This window comes from Monopterus albus, unplaced genomic scaffold (assembly GCF_001952655.1).
Source record: "Monopterus albus unplaced genomic scaffold, M_albus_1.0 scaffold66.1, whole genome shotgun sequence".
In the NCBI taxonomy this organism is placed as follows: Eukaryota; Metazoa; Chordata; class Actinopteri; order Synbranchiformes; family Synbranchidae; genus Monopterus; species Monopterus albus.
In genome coordinates this window covers 420,241-428,476 of record NW_018127946.1, presented here as the reverse complement: position 1 = coordinate 428,476, position 8,236 = coordinate 420,241, and the positions used below count along the sequence as shown (strand labels likewise).

Sequence of the window (8,236 nt, the reverse complement as noted above, 5' to 3'; positions counted from 1 at the left end):
GGGGTGGTAGTACTGAATGAATGTCTAGTGATTGGAAACCTTGTCTTTTGTAAACTCAAGTCTCTGCCAGAGAGCATTGTGGAGCATTGTTTACCAGCCTCCCCTCCTTTGTTCTGCCTATGTGTGTGTGAGTGTGTATGTGCGTGCATCTGTCCACATTATGTGTGTTCTTGTGTGACAGTTGATATTATCAGATAAATGCTCCCACGATTCATCTGCGCATGTGTGTGTGCAGTTACGTACATGACAACTGACATTATTGGATCACCACTATTGTGTGTGTGTGCTTATGCACAGCTGTGTGTTTGTGTGTGACATTATTTGATGATTACTTGTGTGTGCATGTGATTATTTTCCATTCAAATGTGGCTTGTGGTTTGACAACAAGACATTGTAATGTGTTTAAAACAGCACTGCAGTGTCTTCCTTTGTGCGTTTCATACATGTTGTCGACCAAGATAAACAAACTCTTCTCAACATTAGGTTTTTTTTTTATAGCAGACTTTTGAAACCTCAAATTGTTTAAGCTGCATTTGACGGGCTTTGCTATTTATCCATATTCAGATGTTACTGTTAAACTAGACAAATTACAAGTGAGAAATAAGCCACACAGTTGCAGATTAATGCCCAACTCAGCAACTTATTTTACTTCTTAAACAGCCTTCAGTCCAGTATAATGCTGTAGTTATTTTGTGAACATAACATGTCAGTCTGCCCGCCCAGTCAACCTAAAAAATTTTGGTGCATCATTTCAGCATGAACCCTATGTGTCTGTCTGTGCAACAAAGGCAGGCCCCCTCCAGTTCTCTCCCCAGGCTTCCTCCACAAGGCCTCCTGGCTGCTGCTGGTCTGCCAGCCGCCTCTCACCCATTGTGGGGTAACAATGGTAGGCAAAGCCCCAGCCTCGAGGCCTACAGCCTGGCTCTTAGAGGGGGTGTCAGGGTGGGCAGTGCTTGGGGAGAAGGGGGTGCACTTGTCCGTGAATGGCTTGACTCTATTGGGCGGCCAAAAGCCAGGGGGAAGCCAAGAAAAAGCAGGTCATGCCCAGATTAGAATTCAATGTACACCCCTATGCATGATTGTCTGCTTATGTCAGAAAGCTGGTCTCTGTACATTGTACATTGTCTCTGTATGTGTGTGAGAGCAGAGTGTGCATTTTTAGGAATTCAGGATGCCATGCTGGTTCACCAGTCAACCCAGTGAGAGAGGAAGGGGAGGCAAAGAAGACCAGAAATCACGGGCAGGAAAAAAAACCACACACAGTGAAGGAGTGAGGTGAAATGGGTGTGTGGCTAGATAACAGGAGGAAGCAATAATCAGAGTGTCTGGCCCTCATCATTGCTTTGCCTCAACGTTTTTGAGCCCAACACACCTTCAGGGGGTGTGTATGTGTATGAATGTAAAGGAGGGGTCTTCTTAATAGGGGCAGCATCATAATACATGCAGAACGAAGCTGATTTGGTGATGCATACTTCCTTTGTGTTGCTGTTGCATTTGGAGGTGGAGGGGGGGCTTGAAACACACACACACACACATACACAGTGCAATTCCCCTCTGCTTTGGGCCCCATCCCCATATGGTGGCTTGGCTTGATGAGAGTTTGATGAAGTCAACCAGAAGTCCCCCTCCCCTCTATACGTGTGTGTCTGTGCATATCTGTGATTGCTTTTCAGCTAATGGATAAATGAGAGTTTCACCCTTGCAGAGCTGTTGTGCCTGTGTGTGTGAGAGTGAAAGAGGACATGTGTGGATCATCAGCTTGTATATTGGCTTGCAAGCTGTTTTTATTATATTTCATTATTCATGTTTCATGCATGATTGTGCAAGGCGAGCAGTGATCAACTGTGCAGGGGTGGAGGCTAATCAGGGGGTGGAAAGGTTTCTAAACTCAGACATACAGACGGTCCAACAAAGCCACAAATGTCACGACCTTTGCATTAGACTAAATATTTCCCAGAAACAGCTGAAGAAAACATCTTGTGGAAGCAGAACCACAACATCACATAAAACCTCCAGTCAGTATTTATTTTGAGATTTGCCAACAGGGATTGAACCGAGTCCATCGCTGAAATTTGTGCTTCTTTTGTTCAGTATGAACCCCAGTGTGATTGGTGTTACTATGGTAAATGGGCAACCAGATTAACCAGTAAACCAACAGCGTTTATTTTCATTTCCTTGGATATGCTCCGAATCTAAACAGTGATTCACCTTCAACAAATGTTAAAATCTAAAATTATCTGTAAAGCACTTGCTTTGCAGATAGCTTAGTTTGTCAGACAGCAGCTGAAACACACTCACTTTTGAATGAATGAATGTTACTTTCAGCTTTTTACTGTTAGGGTTTGCCACAGCGAATCGTCAGCATGTTGACATTTGGCATGTGTTTTAGGCTGGATGCCCTTCCTGACACAGCCCTGACTTGAACCCAGGCCTCTGTGCCCTAACCATTACTCTATCAGGGAACTGAAACACACTCACTTTTGCTGTGACATATTCTTGACGTACTGTACCTGAGCCACTGTCAGTTACTGCTAAACATCAAAATGTTGCTTTATTATTCGTGTTTGTGTGTGTTTTTGCTGATTTTGTGTGTGCATGTACAGCATTTTTTTTTCTCACAAGCTCTGTGAAAGGGTGTCATCTGCTTGACAAGCCTAGGTCAATATTCCTTTATTCAGAAATGTCCTTGAAGTTACTTGTGTTCTGTCTTCAGACATTGATTTGGCAGCTTTCATCAGATACTGTCTTTTAGCACAATAAACAAAACACTGATTAATAAAGCTGGATTTGTGTGTCAAATGTTCAGCTTTGTGCTCAGTCGTGTTTGTGCACAAACTACAAATGGCTGTGCCTCCTTCTTCAATGTGTGAGCGTTCTCTTTCTTTTCTGTGTTTTGTTGCTACCTCACCATTCTTGTGTTGTGTCCACCAACTCGATATGGAGTCATTTTGCTTCCTTCAGTTCCTGAAATGAAATATAAGCCTCTTAAATGCATACTTATCTTGCCCTGCAGACTGCGTTTGAAGAACACACACATGCTTGCATGCACACACACCAACTAAAGAGGCATTGTGATGCCAGCCCTTATTGTTCCTAAGACGGCGGCTGTATGCATATGGCAGATGGTTGTTCCTTTGCTTTGCATGCCGCAATATTAAACAAAAACCATGGGTAGGGCCATGGTTTAGGAAAAGGGCAAAGTGTGAGGGAGACAGAGAAGGAGGAGACAAAAGAGCGAGAGAGAGAGAGAGACAGGCTTGGCATACGTACACACACAAAATATGTACAAAGTATGTAACCACATTAACATTGCCTGTGTTACTTGCAGGCACACACTCAGAATGAGACATATTTTTCTAAATGACCACACAGTGATAACCAGGATACACATACATTCCTGAATAACAGCGTGCTGAAGGGAAGAATCTATACACGTAGCATGTATTGTTTTTGTGTGTAGGGGTGGTGATACTTACTGAAAAAGTTAGCGTTGGTTGTGAAAATGAATATATGTGTGTGTCTTTGGTATAATGATGTGTTATGTAATCAGAAGGTAAATCAAGTATGAGGACCTTTTACAGCTGTCGGCTCCTTTCATATGCTCAAATTGTGGTGTTGTTTTTGTGTGTGCGTCCTCATCATGTTATGGTTTTGATTTTGTGATGATAGCCATACACACTGTTAACCAAACATTATGCCTTTGCTGTGGTAGCATCAAACTTACACAAACTGCTTGACATGTCTCATGTCTTGCATTCACTTTACCCAAGCCTCCTCAGCCAAACAATGTTCATCAGAGGTTACTATGTGAATGTTTTCTTGCGCTGTTTTGTGCTTGGTTGTCCATATTCGCTGCATGGAAACGACCGAGACCATGGATGTGTTAATAGTGAACTGGACACAGCAGTGTGTGCATGTGCTTTGCTGCTGAAGTGTCACTCAGCATGTTGTAATACATTTGTATAAAGTTAAACCTGTCTCAGCTCCATGTTGCTGTATCATCTGTTGCTGCTTTAAATGTTTGCACCTTTGATGCCTTGTGTAACAGGTTTCTATTAATAAAGCCTGTCATCACTCTGCTGTCTAGACTCATCTGTTCACCATTACAGTGCTTGTTCCAAAGGTTATGGATTAAAGATAACACCAAGTCTTAACCACTGAAAAGTCAAAACCAGAAGCCCAAGTTTCCTGCAAGACATTGAATGTCGGCTTTATCTCCTGCAGTGACGTGTTTGCAGCTTGAAAGATTCCTTTGGCCTGTCTCTTTCTAAGTGTGGCCAGCCAAGGGTGCAGCACAATAATGCCTCTGTATCGAAACGGAGCAAACAACGGGCCAGAACAAAAAAGACAGCCTACTTACATCTAATTTAGCCTTGGGTGAACAGGGTTTACACATAGTGGAGAAAGGACCACTTCTGTTTATGACACACAGATACCAAGGCCCTTAAACCCAGCTTCAGTGTTGGATTCCATATGATGTATTTCTTGTATGTGTTAACAAGCGTTTCTGCTCTCACCGCTCTCGGGTTTTTTTGTGATGTATTCTCCTGCAAAGGTGAAAGCAGCACATACGGCTCTTCTCCTCTCCGAGTAACCTTCATTCAAATGTTACACTTGTTCACAGTAGCATGTGTTGACCAAGTGGACTCTCCATTAACAGTAGAATTTATGCAAGTTATGAATTGAACCATTTTTGCTTTCAGCTTTTATTCAGATAAGGTGAATTAAGTTCTTGATTTTATTTCAACCGTTGTCTGGCAAAGGATGCTGACCATCCATTCATCTGAAGCAAGATGTCTGTCTGGCTGTGGCTATACACTGGAAGGACCAGTGTGAGTTTTCTACCATGGGAATGAGGACGTTTTGGCCAGTCCACACTTTCTCACACACATTCAAAGGGCTGTTTGAGGGCCAACACTTGGTTTTAGAGTTTAGCTTAATATTAGATTTAGGTTAAGTGGGGGTCAGGGTTAGACATTTAGTTGTGATGGTCAAGGTTTGGGTAAGAGGCTAGGCAATGCATTATGTCACCGAATGTCCTTGTAAACATTCCTCGTAGACATTTGCATGTCTGTCACGAACAGGACTTACAAGCTCTATCTTACATGTTCCTCATTCTAATGATTTGAGTCAGTCTTTGTCTATTTTCAGACAAATGTGGTTTCTATCAAGTGCTGCCTTCTATCCCTCTGGACTTTTCTAAGTTTCCTTTTTGTTTTTTACCTTTTACTGTTTTCACTGCCCTTTGCTAAATCAGGCTGGGAACTCGGGGCTGACACATCAGCCTTTTGCTGATTTCCACCCTTGTCAGCTCCGTCAGATCTGCAGTTTTCCCTTTCTTGTTGCTTCTACAGTGACATATCAGCTGAAAGGGCCTTGATTAAACCTTACCCCTTTTCTTTCTTTCTTTCTTAATATTTCTCCCCCTCTCTTCCCTGTCTCCCAGTTCTCTCCTCCCCACTTTTCCAACAGAATGGAGCAAATCAGGGAATCAGTTCAGTGTAATCATGACAAATAAGTTCCAGCAATTAACAAGGATTTTTGTGAGTACGGGTGCGTGTGTGTTTGGGATGGGGCTGCTGGGAAATCACAAATGAATCAATCAGCTGTTATTGCATCAACAAACACTGCAGGATGGATGGATAGATGGATAGGAAGAGAGGAGGAAAGGATTACGTGTATTCAGTGTGTGTGTGTTTGTGTGTGTATGCATGTCTGCTGTGCAAAGATAGATGGCTGATTGAATATAAGGCCATGTGGGTGTCTGTGTGTGTGAATGAGAATGAGCAGGGGGGTTCTATGTTAACCTTGGAGCTATCATAACAGATGGGAGATGGGAAGGGCGGCAGGCTGCAAGAGATGTGTTTGCGGCTGGTGCAGAATGAATCCTTGGCAACTTTTGGAAAGAGGCAGTGAGATTAGAAAGAAAAAAGGCAGGAGTTGTTCTTTTTTTTTTTTTACTGCTGAGATACAGTTTCTGGATCTAACTTACAAATATCAATGTGTCATCGATGTAGAGAGAACATACAGTAAGAGAAGCATTCAGACAACAGACAGTGTAAAGTGACAGTGAGTTTTTGTGTGGCTGAGGAGAACTGTGTACACCAGCAGTCAACAGTTTGAACACTCTTTTCCATTAAATTCAATGTCCAAAGTTTAGATTGGTAGTGTATGTCTAGTAGTTCTTTTTCTTATTGTTCTACTGTATGTGAGCGCTTTGTGTAATTACACAACGAACCCACACTGAAGTTTGAGCAAGGAACAATGAGAAAAGATAAAAATATTATCAACAGAAGGTTTAAGGAGTAAGATCTGACAGTAGCACTTGCAGCTACTGAAACTGATCTGTTTTGAAGTGCAGTGCAAAGACACCAGTAATGAACATCTGATATTAGAAGTGATTGTAGAGTTTTAGGTCAATGCAGTGTTGATTAGTGAGAGTTTAATTATTGATCCTAATGCACACATCTTGTGAAAAAAAATGCTATAAACGAGGAGCTCAACAATAACCACAGTCATGAAATATATGCTGTTTGTCTGTGAATCAACATCCCTTTTTTTCCTCTGAAGGCTAATGTTTCATTTAATTAAATTGTCACTGCTAGTGAAGGACGATCTTGGTTTCAGGTGAACCATCACCATTTTAAATATTGGCTGAAATGACACTTCAATTTGAGTTAAAGAACTGTGATTGTAAGTCACTCGTGATTGTGAGTTTAATGAGTATTAAGAGGCTATGAATCACATGCCATGGCGTTCACACATCACTTCTGAAGACGATTGAACACCTATGAGAGATTTGGGAGCCATAAAATGAGTGAATATCATTTAGAAAAGCTGTTCTGGAAACTCAGATGTTCTGGACATTTATATTGCTTTACCAAATGGGGATACAGTGATCCTGTGTAGGCAGCAAAATTAAGGGAGTGGCGGTTGGCAAAGTGTATGCAGTGTAGGCGCAGAGCTGTAGGGATAACAGATGAATGGAATCAGATATCTTCTCTCCTAAAGTTTAACATAAACTCTGTGGGGTGGGTGGGGTCTCTGTCTGCAAGGTCTGTGCTGAGGCATTGGTTGAATAAGACTGATTTATTTGTGTGTATATGTGTGTGTGTGTGTGTGGGTGCACCTTTGTGTGCACTCTGGCTCAGTGCCTGGCTCCATCTCTCCAGCTGATTAGGGGTTAATGACATATGAGTGTGGGGAGCTCTCTGGCTCCTGATTGGCTGACTAGCTTCTGTGTGGGTGGGGTTGCCATCGAGTGACAGATGGTGTACAACAGGGAGCGAGGCACTCAAGAGTGTGTGTGTGTGAGTGTGTGTGTGTACATGGCAGCAAAAGAGGGAGTCACTAATTACAATAGAAAGATGTATAGCAATGGTGTTTTTCTTCATGCATTGTGTGGTTTTCTTACACTGATACAACTGTGCTGCAGGATTTTTCATTTCACCATAACCAGCCACCAGTTTTTATAAAATGTGACATCTTCCACATGCATTAGCCTACTATACAGCCTGACTGAAATGAAAATAACCCAGACTGAAAATAAACCCACATGCAAAATCTGAAAGTTCTTATCTGTCAAAAGAAGTGGGAAGACCGCAGGAGGTCATGCTGTTTCCTCTTTCAGTAAACGTAATCAGAATAAGAATCACATCTGAGGTTAAATTCATGCAGCTGTATACATTTTGCAGCCCACATAAATAACATTTGATTGTAAATAACCACAAATAACACACGGTTACACATTGTCTATTGTACAGTGGGTACAGAAAGTATTCAGACCCCCTTAAATTTTTCACTGTTTGTTATATTGCAGCCATATGCTAAAATCATTGAAGTTCATTTTGTTCCTCATTAATGTACACACAGCACCCCATATTGACAGAAAAACACAGAATTTTTGACATTTTTGCAGATTTATTAAAAAAGAAAAACTGAAATATCACATGGTCATAAGTATTCAGACCCTTTGCTGTGACACTCATATATTTAACTTAGGTGCTGTCCATTTCTGCTGATCATCCCTGAGATGGTTCTACACCTTCATTTGAGGCCAGCTGTGTTTGATTATACTGATTGAACGTGATTAGGAAAGCCACACACCTGTCCATATAAGACCCTACAGCTCACAGTGCATGTCAGAGCAAATGAGAATCATGAGGTTAAAGGAACTGCCTGAAGAGCTCAGAGACAGAATTGTGGCAAGGCACAGATCTGGCAAAGGTTACAAAAA

The 8,236-nt window shown here is 41.9% G+C and overlaps 1 protein-coding gene across 1 annotated transcript in view; it reads left to right on the top strand.

The window, feature by feature from the left end:
* The window catches only part of zswim5 (zinc finger, SWIM-type containing 5), a 78,366-nt gene that overhangs the window by 39,309 nt on the left and 30,821 nt on the right, over nucleotides 1-8,236 (top strand). The gene's annotated exons all lie outside the window — the stretch shown is intronic.